The sequence below is a fragment of the Gekko japonicus genome, unplaced genomic scaffold, assembly GCF_001447785.1.
Source record: "Gekko japonicus isolate JY-2015 unplaced genomic scaffold, Gekko_japonicus_V1.1 scaffold54, whole genome shotgun sequence".
In the NCBI taxonomy this organism is placed as follows: domain Eukaryota; kingdom Metazoa; phylum Chordata; class Lepidosauria; order Squamata; family Gekkonidae; genus Gekko; species Gekko japonicus.
Genome location: NW_015167058.1, coordinates 2,032,330 through 2,043,475, shown reverse-complemented (window position 1 = coordinate 2,043,475; position 11,146 = coordinate 2,032,330). Strand labels below are relative to the sequence as shown.

At 50.0% G+C, this 11,146-nt stretch overlaps 1 long non-coding RNA gene across 1 annotated transcript in view; it reads right to left on the bottom strand.

Annotated features, from left to right (window-relative positions):
• The window catches only part of LOC107111514, a 5,704-nt gene extending 1,921 nt beyond the window's left edge, over positions 1–3,783 (bottom strand). Inside the window, exons 1-2 of the long non-coding RNA XR_001482564.1 lie at positions 3,632–3,783; positions 3,031–3,188 (exon numbers count right to left, since the gene is read on the bottom strand). This is a non-coding gene — a long non-coding RNA (uncharacterized LOC107111514). The remainder of the gene's footprint in view (positions 1–3,030; positions 3,189–3,631) is intronic.
• Positions 3,784–11,146: the final 7,363 nt, after the last annotated feature.

Here is an 11,146-nt window from a genome sequence, read left to right as displayed (position 1 = left end):
GACAGATCTAACAACAACAGTGCCGCCACACCACCTCGATCCAGATGCCTCCGAAGATCGTCAGTCAGGGCAACCAGCACTGTCTCCGTCCCATGACCTGGGCGGAAGCCGGACTGGAATGGATCCAGGACAGAAGCGTCATCCAGAAAGCTCTTAAGCTGTGTCGCCACCGCCCTCTCGATCAATTTGCCCAAATTAGACAAATTGGACACCGGCCGATAGTTGGCCAATCCAGCCGGGTCCAGAGTTGGTTTTTTCAGGAGAGGACGGACCATCGCCTCCTTGAGTACCCCAGGGAACCGTCCCTCCAAGAGGGACTTGTTGATAATCTCCCTTACGGCACCTCGAAACCCCTCATGGCCCGCTTTAATGAGCCAGGAAGGACACGGATCAAGACGGCACGTGGTTGGGCACACAGATGTGAACAGTCTGTCAACTTCCTCCAGACTGAGCGGGTCAAAACATTCTAAACTCTGCGAAGGCGCGCAAGGGGCCTCAAGTTCGCTCACTGTTTCAATTGTGGCAGGGAGGTCACGGCGGAGCGTCAAGACTTTATCTGCGAAATAGCTCGCAAAAGCCTCACAGCCAATATCCAATTCCCTACTGTTTTGTCTGCCTTGGGGCAGAGCTGTCAAAGACCGAATTGTTCTAAATAATTGGGCTGGGCGTGAGCTCGCAGACGCAATCCTGGCTGCATAGAACTCCCTCTTAGCAGCCTTGACCGCCATCTCATAGGATCTCATAAACGTCCTATAGGATGTTCTTGACGCTTCATCGCAGGCATGCCGCCACTGTCTCTCTAGCCGTCTTAGTTCTCATTTAATGAGCCGCGACCCCTGGGTATACCAACGGGACAGCTTAGAATGAGAGCGCAGAGGGCACCTGGGAGTGATCTCATCAATGGCTGTGGAGAGACGGTCATACCAGTCCTCCACAAGCTCATCCAATGAGCCGCCAGGGGGCATCGGATTCCGCAGAGCCATCTGAAACCGAACGGGGTCCGTTTGGCTCCGCGGGCGAGCTAAAATCTGCTCGCTGCCTAAACAGGGTTGGGGTGCGACATTCAGACGAGCCTTCAGGGCAAAGTGGACCGACCATGGTACTGCCGCTGCAGTAATCCGGTCCATTGTAATCTCTGCCGTGAAGATCAAATCAAGCGTGTGCCCGGCCTGGTGCGTGGGGATCGCTACACATTGAGAGAGTCCCAGTGCCGCCATGGACGATACCAGGTCCGTAGCCCGGCTGGAGTTGGCATCCCTATCTTCTTCCCACCCAACAGCCAACCTACCTTTATCTGCCTCTCTGTCTTCACCTTTTCATCACTTTTCCCCCTGCAGCTTCTACTGCGGAAAACTATGGTCTTTCTCCACAGTGGGGACTAAAGCATTTAACATTATTCACTCCTCTTTTTTATCCACACAACAACCCTGTGAGGTATGAAAGTATGTGACTGGTCCAAAATCACCCAGTGAGCTTCCACAGCAAGATGGGAAAATCTAAACCTGGGTCTCGCAAACCCTACTCTGAAGCTCTGACCATTATACTACACTGACTTTCCTAAGTTGGCTGCTGTTAAACAGTAGCAAACAGCTAGGCCTAGTTGAATCATGGAAGTCAGGTGGTCTCAAGTCACCCAGAGGGTGCTGCCAGGTCTAGGTTTGCCTGGTCTAGGTTTGCCAGCCTCCAGATGGGACCTAGAGATCCCCCAGAATTACAACTAAACTCCAGATAACAGAGATCTGTCCCCCTGGAGAAAATGGGTAACCTCTGTGGCATTATATCCAGATGAGGCCTCTCCCCTCCTCAAACTCTGCACTCCTCAGACTTCATCACAGAATCTCCAGGAATTCCCCAACCTGGAGCAGGCAATCCTAGTCCCAAAACTGGTCCCAAACCCCCTTCATACTGCAGGAGGAATTCTTCCCCATCCCAGATCCAGTTCTACTTTTTGGTTCCTCCTCTCCCCCCCCCCCCCCCATCAGCCAGTCTATCTCTCAGTGTTGATGCAGCAGGGCCTGGAGTAGATCCCTCCAATGGCCATTTCAAAAGGTATTGAAGGGAGATTCAACCCTCCCTGGGTTTTTTTTTTTTTTTACATCTTTCTGCAAACCCATGGAGTCCCCTGAGTCTGTAGAAAAACCTGTTGGGGGAGAGTTTGCCCCCTATCTGCAGAAATAAGTATCTGTATGCAGAGGGGAGTTTGGGAATTAGATATATAGATTATGCCCAGTGGTATGCTAAGGGCTATACCCAGAAGTGATGAAATCCTCTATCCAAATGGCTTTTTCCATGTATTGGACATACAAGATAAAAGATAAGGGAAGAGGTCAAGGATTGACAAATGAGCTGCAAGTGAATGAGGGACAGCATCTGATGGCAGCTTTTCAGAAATTTCAGCCAAGTGCAATGCCACTGATGCTGGATTTGATAGTCCTGAACAGCTTTTTAAGGGCTTGATGCATTAAAAAGGATTCCCTCTTTGCTCCTGCATGACCCTGTTTTTGTGTCCAGAGGGGAAACAGAATACTCGCTGTACGAAAGGCACTGACAATGTTGCCTTGGGAACATTTGGTGGAATAGGATTCATTTTACAGTAAGGTTGCTATTATGTTGTGAACTATCTTGAGGATTCTGTAGAGCCACATGGTAAGATATAAATCCCGTATATGGTTGAATACTAAATTACTTGGAAGTAAACCTGTAGATGTCAGCTGGACTGTTTTCCTAGTACATAGTTAGGATGCAGCTATAGGATTAATTTTGTATAATGAGAAATGTGAATTTGCATTTTGCCAAGGCTTCCTATTTACAGTTAACCAGAACAGTTGTGTCCTCAAGAAAAAGTGAACCTGATGTGGATCTGAAAAAAGAAATTACAAATATATTGAAAATGCTGACGGGAATTCTTGTGGTGATTCTAGGCAATGTGGGAAATGGCTGCCTTGAGTGTTAAAAATTATTAATACAGAAGACGGATATTGATTTTCAAAACAGGTCAAATTTAATTGTATGTAGAGCTGGAATGCTTACGGTACAATCGTCTCCTCACTTCTGCTCCCTTTCTGACCTTCTGTGTCAGATGATCGTTTGGGTTGCTATTGCATATTGGGTTCCTGGAGTTTCTTCTGGGTTTGCAGAATCATCTCTCCTAGTGCTGTGTGGCTCCATTGTGTGATTTGTTTTTTTACCTACAAGGGAGGGGACATATACCGTTAGATATGTAGATCTAGATGGTTCAAAGTTCTAGAGGGCTCTATGACATTGAGGCATTCGGGGGAGTGGGTAGGTAACATATCTTAGACTCATTACCATGACCTGGATAGTCTAAGCTAGCCGATCTCATCAGATCTCATAAGCTAAGCAGGGTTGGTTCTGGTAAGCATTTGTATGGAAGACCACCAAGGAAGTCCAGGTCTCTTGCCTTGAAAACCACATGGGGGTCACCATAAGTCAACTGAGACTTCACAGCAAAAATATTAAAAATAACAATCTTAGAATCATAGTTTATGAGGAATCTGTGCAACATCATACTGATACTGAGGTATTTTAATAAAATGGCGCTGAAGAAAGTGGGTCATTGCCAATGGAGTTTGGGTTTCATGCTGTACTGTTCATCCCACTGCTGCCTTACCATTGCTGCCTGCTAGGGTTCAGTTCTAGCAAGAAGTTCCGTTGCTGTTCAGATATGCCTTGAGAAATGGAGACAAGAGGAAGAAGATAGTGGCTGCAGTCTGATTCCAAGGTAGGCAACAGGGAGATCTTGAGTCTTTGACAGCTGTTCAGACCGATTCATTATACTTTGGCTGATACATGAGCAAGTGTGGTAGAACAAGACACTTGAGAAATGTCAAATGAGATACATGACCTCTGTGTTGTTTGGTACTTAGATTAACGTTTAAAGCTATTTATAGAACAAAGTTTTTACTGATGTTTCTCAGATCCAGTGACAGTAGTCTAGTTTATAACTTGAAATGAAAAAAAAAATCGCTGTATTCTAATCAGACTATATCAGATAATTTTTAAATACAATACATGCTACTTCCTGGGTCATGTTCAGATATCTGGTATTAGTTTGTTATTAACATACACGCATTAGTAAGGGACATGTTGCATATTTAATACTCACTAGCAGAGTTTAATCTCTAACTGATATAGCACTGTGCAAAAGGATACAAATCAGCTTTCACAGAGTTAAGGAGATATAATCTGTTCAGTACAAGAAGTTTCAGAGACAAAATGAATTTTTGAAATTGGAATGCCATGGCATGGGAGCAGTCCTAAACAGGTCTACCCAGAATCCTACTCAAGTGTACTCTGTGGGGTTTACTCCCAGGAAAGTGTTATTAGGATTGCACTGTTAATGTTCTTTCCTACACAGATACAACAGACTTTCTGAGTTTACAGATTAATGTCTGGTATTAATGTTGATGTGTGTCATCAGCTGAATTAAAACTTAAGCCAAGTAAAGGAGGAAAAAGGAGACCCAAGAGTGTCTGATAATTTAATTTCAAATATTTTGACCTCTGGGTATTGAAAATAAAGTTGAAAATTTACCCTATATTGTTTTGCAGACATACTGCCTAGGTGTATTTATATATCTTCTCTCAGTTTTATTGTCCTTATCTTTTGCCGGAAAAGTATTATGTGAAGCAGAAAATAAATGCTTAAACACAGGATCGCATTGCTTGGCAAGTTTAGGCCAATCCTTATCCTGTTCTACCTCTACCATTTCCTTTTGCTACCTAGTTCTGTGACAATGACAGTTTTGCGTAATGCTGCACTGATGCACCATTTGATAAGAATTATTCTGAGTGTCAAGTTGTGTTAATAAATAATACAGTGGGACTTGCCAATGTATTGGCCCAGGGAACACTGCATATCATTCCAAATACTTATTTGCTGATGCGGCAGCTCACATGTTTGGCCTGTTGGTGACTTTAATGCATCTTCCAATATGTCAATGGAGCTGCTTACTATTGTTTATTGATAAATTTTGCACAAAGAAGAAATTGAAAAGGGTTCCACTTTGGCTTCCTTACAACAGCCCTGTTTTCAGGATCATAAGAGGGCTTTTTTGGGGGACTTAAAAATATCAAGAATTGCTGATTACTATCTCTCCTTATATATAACTGAGTAAGAACGTTCTATATGAACGTTCTAAATTTGGCCTCCTTAGTGTTAGGCCGGTGGGACTGCCAGTTATCATGTCTTCCGACCAATAAGAGGTCGAAGCCCCGTCCAACCAATAAAAACTCGAAGCCCGGTCCCGCCCACACCACTACTGTTGCCAGAGTCAGCCTCCGCCATTTTGTGTTCACAAGGACAAGGAGGTCTTCCAGCAACACTTGCATCTAAAGGTGTGAACCACGTCCCCCCCAGGACAAAGCTGGCGAGCCGTCGGCTCCCCCCCTCCACAACCACCAGAGGCCGCGATTGGAGCCATAGGCTCCGCTCGCCGGCTTCTCCCTCCTCCCACCGCCCCCCCAGCGCAGGGCCGGCGAAGGGAGCCTTCAGGCTTCGCTCGCCGGCTTCTCCCTCCTCCCACCGCCCCCCCAGCGCAGGGCCGGCGAAGGGAGCCTTCAGGCTCCGCTCGCCGGCTTCTCCCTCCTCCCACCGCCCCCCCAGCGCAGGGCCGGCGAAGGAAGCCTTCAGGCTCCGCTCGCCGGCTTTTCCCTCCTCCCACCGCCCCCCCAGCGCAGGGCCGGCGAAGGGAGCTTTCAGGCTTCGCTCGCCGGCTTCTCCCTCCTCCCACCGCCCCCCCAGCGCAGGGCCGGCGAACGGAGGTTTCAGGCTTCGCTCGCCGGCTTCTCCCTCCTCCCACCGCCCCCCCAGCGCAGGGCCGGCGAAGGAAGCCTTCAGGCTCCGCTCGCCGGCTTTTCCCTCCTCCCACCGCCCCCCCAGCGCAGGGCCGGCGAAGGGAGCTTTCAGGCTTCGCTCGCCGGCTTCTCCCTCCTCCCACCGCCCCCCCAGCGCAGGGCCGGCGAACGGAGGTTTCAGGCTTCGCTCGCCGGCTTCTCCCTCCTCCCACCGCCCCCCCAGCGCAGGGCCGGCGAAGGAAGCCTTCAGGCTCCGCTCGCCGGCTTTTCCCTCCTCCCACCGCCCCCCCAGCGCAGGGCCGGCGAAGGGAGCTTTCAGGCTTCGCTCGCCGGCTTCTCCCTCCTCCCACCGCCCCCCCAGCGCAGGGCCGGCGAACGGAGGTTTCAGGCTTCGCTCGCCGGCTTCTCCCTCCTCCCACCGCCCCCCCAGCGCAGGGCCGGCGAAGGAAGCCTTCAGGCTCCGCTCGCCGGCTTTTCCCTCCTCCCACCGCCCCCCCAGCGCAGGGCCGGCGAAGGGAGCTTTCAGGCTTCGCTCGCCGGCTTCTCCCTCCTCCCACCGCCCCCCCAGCGCAGGGCCGGCGAACGGAGGTTTCAGGCTTCGCTCGCCGGCTTCTCCCTCCTCCCACCGCCCCCCCAGCGCAGGGCCGGCGAAGGAAGCCTTCAGGCTCCGCTCGCCGGCTTTTCCCTCCTCCCACCGCCCCCCCAGCGCAGGGCCGGCGAAGGGAGCTTTCAGGCTTCGCTCGCCGGCTTCTCCCTCCTCCCACCGCCCCCCCAGCGCAGGGCCGGCGAACGGAGGTTTCAGGCTTCGCTCGCCGGCTTCTCCCTCCTCCCACCGCCCCCCCAGCGCAGGGCCGGCGAAGGAAGCCTTCAGGCTCCGCTCGCCGGCTTTTCCCTCCTCCCACCGCCCCCCCAGCGCAGGGCCGGCGAAGGGAGCTTTCAGGCTTCGCTCGCCGGCTTCTCCCTCCTCCCACCGCCCCCCCAGCGCAGGGCCGGCGAACGGAGGTTTCAGGCTTCGCTCGCCGGCTTCTCCCTCCTCCCACCGCCCCCCCAGCGCAGGGCCGGCGAAGGAAGCCTTCAGGCTCCGCTCGCCGGCTTTTCCCTCCTCCCACCGCCCCCCCAGCGCAGGGCCGGCGAAGGGAGCTTTCAGGCTTCGCTCGCCGGCTTCTCCCTCCTCCCACCGCCCCCCCAGCGCAGGGCCGGCGAACGGAGGTTTCAGGCTTCGCTCGCCGGCTTCTCCCTCCTCCCACCGCCCCCCCAGCGCAGGGCCGGCGAAGGAAGCCTTCAGGCTCCGCTCGCCGGCTTTTCCCTCCTCCCACCGCCCCCCCAGCGCAGGGCCGGCGAAGGGAGCTTTCAGGCTTCGCTCGCCGGCTTCTCCCTCCTCCCACCGCCCCCCCAGCGCAGGGCCGGCGAACGGAGGTTTCAGGCTTCGCTCGCCGGCTTCTCCCTCCTCCCACCGCCCCCCCAGCGCAGGGCCGGCGAAGGAAGCCTTCAGGCTCCGCTCGCCGGCTTTTCCCTCCTCCCACCGCCCCCCCAGCGCAGGGCCGGCGAAGGGAGCTTTCAGGCTTCGCTCGCCGGCTTCTCCCTCCTATCAGTTCCTCTGGAGAAAACAGTGGACTCTGTCATTATACCCTGCTGAGGTCACCACAGCAAATTGACACTGTTTGCCCAAAGCCAGAGCACTGCCCCAGATTCTCTTTCTAGATCTCGTTTTATTGCTTTCACAACGGGCTTTACTGCTAGTAGCATTATAACATTATTAAGATCTGTAACCACAATGTATTTGTTCCCAGCTTTTATTTAATAACAGTGAGTATCTAGCCCCTTTCATTGTGGATTTATAAGTCAAAAGATGAAGGCTGATTTACTTAGGCCCCGTTCACACGAGGCGTTTTGGGCCGGGAGTGGGCCAGATTGGAGACGGAGCAAACGGGCGCGATCCCACGCCAACATCTGGCTGGCATGGCGCTCCCGTCTCCGATCTGGCCCTTTCCCCGGCTGCGGCGCGTCAAATGTGAACCACCTACCGAGGTGGTTCATCCGGATGACGCGCCGCAAGCCAGGCCGTTGGATCGCCGGCGCGTCTTTGCCGGAGCATGCGCAGTTCGGCAGGCTCCCTGTCAGGGTCTTTGTCGGAGCATGCGCAGTTCGGCAGGCTCCCTGTCAGGGTCCTGGTTTCTCCCCGGCGTCTGATTGCGCCGGGGAGAAAAGGCGCCGTGGCCAGGGGATCCGTGGGATCCCGCCACAGCGTCTCAACTTTGGCACGGCTTTTAAAAGCCGCGCTTTTAGAGGCTTTTCCCCTGCCGTGTGGCAGGGGCCTTAGTCTCTCTTTTGTTACTGTTAGCCTTTAACGTTATATCTTTTTGGCTGGGGAAGGGAGCTGGAAGTTGGGAGGCAGGCTTTTTTGGTTTTTTTTGAAGAGTAGGAAGCAGGATTGTTGTTTGCGGTTGTTGCAGGTTTTAAAAATCATTTCTAGTAATGCTGGCTATATAAAGAGATTGCTTTGTCTGCATAATAAAAGCTTGATTATTTTAATAGAACTTCAGTTATATAACTGGAAGTTATATCACAGTGTTCATTTAACTGCTCCCCGAAAATATATCTACTGAATGTCTGCCCTACAAGTATGAACTTGTCTCAGAAGAGCCTTTTATCACAGTTGATTATAACAGTGAGAATGGCGATGGCACGTAATCTCGGATTATGGTTGAACCAAGTATGGTACATATGAACAATGAATAAGATATCTTCATATAAATATATGTGGACCAAGAAAGGATGATCTGCTGCAAAATTGCTGACACTTGGAAATTGTTTGTACTGTATCAGAATAGCCGTAAAGGTTGCCAAGATGTGCAGCAACAGATATTGGAATTTGTTTGACAGAAGAGTGTTTCAGTGTACTTAGAAACTGTGAAGATATGGCAAAGTGAGTTTGTGTTTGTGAGGTTATATATGTTAGAGATGCACCTATAGGTTTGGGCTTTTTCACTCAATTGTTTACTTTTTTGAATTGAAATAATTTTAAAAAAAATCTTGATTATTGATGGTTTCTGTTTTTAACTATTATCATTTTGTTAGGTACCTTAAGATTCAGCTTGCTTCTCAGCTTGCTTGTGTGTGTATACACAACCACATGCACAAATATATGCATTTATTTTATTAAAATTATGATTTTAAATTTCATGTCAAACAGGTCAATTTGGTGTAATGCTATACATAATTTTATATCATTTAAGTGGGAAAGTAAATTTAGATTTAATAAGAAAAATACTGCACATATTTAAATGTTCCCAACATTTCTGGTTTTTACTTAAAAAAAACAAAACAGGGAAAATAACCCCTTTCACTACGACCACCATCGCCACCACCCACATCAGGAAACGTTAATCTCTGTTTGGAAGTCCATCTGTTGTCAAGTGGAAAATTTGTCCTAAGCAGGTCAGATCCTAGATGGAACATTGACTATGCAGTCATCTGATGGGTGAATTGTCACCATTTTTAACCGTTTAGACCTGAACTGGTTCTCCCTTTTGCCAAGCCTGGAAGGAGAGAGGGAGGATTGTTGTAGTTGCTGGGCAGCTTCATTATATGTTCCTCAACCTTCTTCATCACCAGACCTACCCAGAACATGGAAGGTGGTGTTACTGGATCTAAGGACACCACACATTTGAAAGGACAGGAGGTAAGAACAAGTGTGACACTGTTTGTCCTGTTAGATTCAAGACCAGTTGCACTTTACAGACCAACAAGATTTTCGGGGTATCCTCTTCTCAGCTTATTTTCAGGGTACAAACTTGTTGGTCTCTATTGTGTCGTGGGTTGACCGCATGGCGAGGCCACTGCACCACGCATGACATCTTGCACGCTTCACTGGTACACAACAAAAAGACTAAGGGGAACGGCCGGTGGGCCAACTATATACACATATGGGGACACCCCCTAGCTCCCATTGGTGGGTTTGAATCTCCCACCACTGTCCCATTGGTCCCCCAGTGGAGAGACCAGGAGCCTTGTCCCCATTGTTCTTCCAGAGTCAAGCTCTGAGGTATTCGCTGGCCCCTGGTGGCGGTCAGCGGACACAACAGTCTCTAAGGTGCTACCGGACTCGAATCTAACTGTTCTACTGCAGACTAACACAGCTCCCCTCTGAAACTGTTTGTCCTGGCATTAATAGCTAGTGGAGCATGATGGTAGACTTTCCACAGATGGGTTTCCATTCCCCCTGCACTGTACCTTCATACTGGAAAACCTGCACATGTCAACTCTCTTCTGTTACCATGTTTTAATGATGTAGCTGGGTGTAAATAGGCTATCTAGATGTTACCTTCTGGACAAGGAACTAACACCTCCTGGATCTGTGCACTCCTGTTTCAAAAAGCTGCAGGACTTCTGTATCTCTGCCACTTTTCCCACACCTTGCAAAATACAATTAAGGCAAAACTCTGTGATGCTCAGTTTGTGAGACTTAAAAAAAAAAAAAACCACTATAGAAACCTTCCTCTTCATGATATGCTGTATGGAACATCCACTGTCTCTGATCCTCCGCTATATATAATTCTATTTTGGTCATGGACTCCCCTGAACATTCCAACACGCTCCAAAATCAGTTCGCTCTCTGATCTGTCATTCAGAAGGTCTCCCTATCCACTGGGTGCTTTGCCTGAGTCCTGCCTCCAACATTCTAGACAGTTTGCTCTTCCTCTCCCCCCCACAGCCAGTCAGAACACAGAGGTCATTTGCATATGTGGCCTGATTCGCCTTTCCCTCTAACCACAGAGGTAGTTTGCTGTTGATGTTCTGAGGTAAAATAAATTTCCCCTTAGTGTCTGTTGGGGGAAACCATGGTTGCAAATCTCCAGGTGAGGGCTAAAGATCACCACTCAGAATTACAACTGCTTTCCAGATGGCAGAGATCAGTTCCCCTGGAGAAAATGGTGGACTCTGCGTCCTTATATCCTGCTGAGATGGCCCCTGTATGACAGCCAATGTGACGTAGCAGTCAGGGCTTCAGCTATTAAAACTGATGTCCAGATGACCCAGATCAGTTCTTTTGGAGACAATGGCTGCTTTGGGCAGTAGATTCTATGGCATTATACCCTGTGACTATGGAACCACTTTCCAGACCCTTGGAACCCAGAAAACATGGCACTGGAGGAGGTGCTTTTCTACGTTAGCTGTGACTGCATAGCCCCAAATTAACATAAGCCAACCTCCAGGCGGCACCTGGAGATCTCCAGCTATTAAAACTGATGTCCAGATCACTAAGATCAGTTCTCCTGGAGACAATGGCTGCTTTGGGCAGTGGATTCTATGGCATTATACCCTACTGA